Raw genomic sequence first — 3455 nt, 5'->3', positions numbered from 1 at the left:
TGAGGACACAGCAGACTGCAGCACAGAGTGGGGAGCTCAGGTCCACTCTGCACAGCACCGCTGTGAGAACAGGGAGTGGTTCTTACTCCCCAGGCTCCTCTAAGTGCTCATGATGCTCATTTGGACAGACGAAGGCCTTTGGAATCAGGGAACTGACACTATACTGGTGAGAAGCCAGTTTACTAAGGAGGGTTGCTGTATGATGGTGACTCACTGTGGTAACCCCCAGAATTGAAAGAGCATCTCTGAATTTTCTTCACATTCTACCACCCTTCTCTTTGCTTTCAACAGATGTCACTGTTCTGTGACGGACAGTTTTCTAAGTTATATAGGAAAACGAGCAGAGATGGTAGAAGACCAAGGAATAGTTTTTTTTTTTCCCCCTAACACTTCTACTTGCCCTATGCTTCATGGCTGTTCTGTAACCATTTTCCTCATTTTTTTTTGTTTTAAATTATATTTGTTTGTTTGCAGCTTTTTAGGCAATTATAATTTTCCAATCTTGAATAATTCATGTAATCTGATGTGTCTGTACAGAAAGAGTAATATTAAGAATATGTAATAAGAGTAAGTAGGTCTACCTTGCAAACATTAGTATTTGCATTTGGTCTTGCAAAGGCTACACTGGACAGTTCGGCAGCAACCAAAAGGTTGAAGTCATTATGAGCTCGGACTTCAGGCCCCTCCTCATATCCCTCTAACCCTGCTCCCCAGACATGCTTCCAAGCTTGTGTTTCCAGATGGTGTACACATTTCATCCTGAAGTCTACACATTTTTTCAAGTCATTTGAACAGTATGATCAGATTTAGCATGATATCTTCACAGAATCTACAGAAGTCCTTTGTGGAAAATTAATATTGAGATTCCTAGGACACCATTCCTAGGACACACAGTTAAAGATAGTATGTGACTATGATTTAGTGGGATTTCCTGCAGGTTTGGAATCATAAGCATATAAGAAAGAAGCTGCTATTACAAGGAAGTCTCCAAGGGTAAAGGAGCACTGGTTGGTACAAAATCTTGCAACCAAAAATAGGATATGATTATTGACAATATTATGGAAAAGGAGGTCGCAAATCCTTTTAAAATATTATCTTAATACTTAATGAAAGCAGCTATTACAAGGCTTCCAAGTGTCTGCAGAACAGCTATCCATGCCAGCTGATTATATCCCTGAAAAAAATCCATTCTTTGACCCCAATTCTCCATCATAAACATATACACCCACTAATTCAGATATACTCCCAAAGAAACCAAGTTGAATATTTTTTATCCCTACTGATTGCTTTGTTTCTTTCAAGATTTTCTCAAAATAAACTTCAGCAAAACCACTTGGAAAACATGCTGTGAGAACTGCCATGAGGTCTACAAACTGTGAGCTAGATGAACGTTCCTTAGAACCCAGCTTTTGAGAATCTGAAGGCCACTGGACAAAAGCAACTCCTGCCATCAGGATTACTAGGGAGAGCCTCTGGTACACACCTATTGTTTTTAACCGAACATAGACACAGAAAATAATTCTGCTGTGAGTATTTACAAATGATATGTAACCTGGTAAGTGGCTGCATCTAGGTTTGACAGTGCCACATAGGATAAATTATACTGAAGAGGGTATATCCCTGATGGAATAGCAAGCTTAAATACTTCCATGGATTTATTAAGAATTTCATCATGCGGTACTTGATTAGGTGTTCTCACACTAAATTTACTGTCTCTGTAGACTAAAAGGATGCAGGCCTCTTTCATAAAAAACTCAGCCACAACCACTGCTGGAGAAGATCGATAAGGAGGACCCTCCTCTTTAAAAGTCCTAGAATAACATCCTTAGAACCAAACTGGTAGTCTGAAACACCATAATTCCAAAGGAAAGATATTTTAGGCTGGCAGACATTGTTTTCTCTTCATTTGTTACAGGCACTCTTTCCATGTCTTGAAGTCCCTGCAGCTTCTTGAGTGCACAGTTCTCACCAGGCAGGTCTGTCCCTATCCCAGGGTCACAGGCTTGGCAGGAGCTCCAGGGAAGGTCACAGAAGGATTGGCTGCCAGCCTGGCCCCCTAGGCACTACCCCCCTAATAATTTTATAAATCCTTTTTGTATTTTCCCTTTATGCACCACTTTTCTAGACTAATATGCAGGATTCACAGGCTGAGGATTCTGTTGACATGCTAACTAAAAGGCTTACTGTTGTCAACTATCCTTTGATCTACAGGATCCAAGTTAGTATTTACAATGTGTGATAAGAGCAGGCAATACTGTATAAGTAATATTTGTAGCAATACAGAATACAAGAACTTTTATTTATAATAGGGTGAAAATGTTTGCATACAATTTTCAAATATATTTTTGTAGCTCATGGAAAGTACAATACATATTAGTTGTGTGTATCTGGAAAAATGGGAATTACGAATGATCATGACATTTAGCTCTCTCATTACAGGAAAATTCAAGTGGTTCTTCTTGGTTGATCAAGAATGTCCCATTGTTTCTGATAAATCTTGTAATATAAAATTTTTGTTCCTTAGTTTTTTAGTGTGTTCTTGTGAATAGCAATAACCAGAAGCCAGAATATTGCCTAGGTGGTAGGTTAGAAGTGATGAAACCCCTTTATCTAAATCCAAATTTATTTGGTGGAAAAGGATGCCAAAGTTTTAGAGAGGACATCACTATAAGAGAAACAACTTCTAATGTGGTCTTGGTATAAATCTAGGTGTGCTCAAGCAGGATTAGAGTTAGCCCACCCTGTATCTGAGACAGAATATACCTGTAGTTCCCACTACCCTTTTCCAAGATGTGTGAACATATTCATAGTCTTTGGTGAGGAACTGTTGTTGAAGTTTTCCTGTGTCCATCCAGCTCCTGTAGCCACTCAGACCCAAGTAAATACACAGAGACTTATATTACTTATAAACTGTATGGCCATGACAGGGTTCTTGCTATCTAGTTCTTATATCTTAAATTAACACATTTCTATTAATCTATAAGTTGCCATGTGGCTTGTGGCTTACCAGTACTTTCACATCTTGCTTCCTCTGCATCTGGCTGGTGACTCCTTACTCAGCCTTCCTCTTCCCAGAATTCTCTTCTCTGCTTGTCCTATACTTCCTGCCTGGCTCCTGGCCAATCAGCACTTTATTTATTAACCAATCAGCATACAGAGTGATATCTGCAGCAAGGAACCATAGAGATGCGTGCTTGCAGGAAACAGTCTCTCAAGAACCTCCTTACAGATTTTATAGTGTTTTTGTACCATGCAGTATCCTTGTTCTGTAACAACCATTCAATAGCAGTATGGCAGAGGTCAAAGGCTGACAGGATTTTCTAATCTTTCCACTAGAATTTAGTCCCTTTTCTCCATGTGCTTTCCAACATTATTTAACAAGGATGGAGGGAATTTTGTAATATTATAGCCCTCCCCTGAGGTCCTGAAACAAGCTTTATAAACTTTTGTTTATA

General features: G+C 39.2%; 1 pseudogene; it reads right to left on the bottom strand.

Annotated features, from left to right (window-relative positions):
* Window positions 1-911: 911 nt before the first annotated feature.
* Window positions 912-1982, bottom strand: LOC128102421 (UDP-N-acetylglucosamine transporter-like; annotated as a pseudogene).
* Window positions 1983-3455: the final 1473 nt, after the last annotated feature.

The sequence above is a fragment of the Peromyscus californicus genome, unplaced genomic scaffold (genome assembly GCF_007827085.1).
Source record: "Peromyscus californicus insignis strain IS unplaced genomic scaffold, ASM782708v3 Scaffold_7__1_contigs__length_154581171, whole genome shotgun sequence".
Taxonomy (NCBI): Eukaryota; Metazoa; Chordata; class Mammalia; order Rodentia; family Cricetidae; genus Peromyscus; species Peromyscus californicus.
This window is presented reverse-complemented; position numbering and strand designations above follow the sequence as displayed.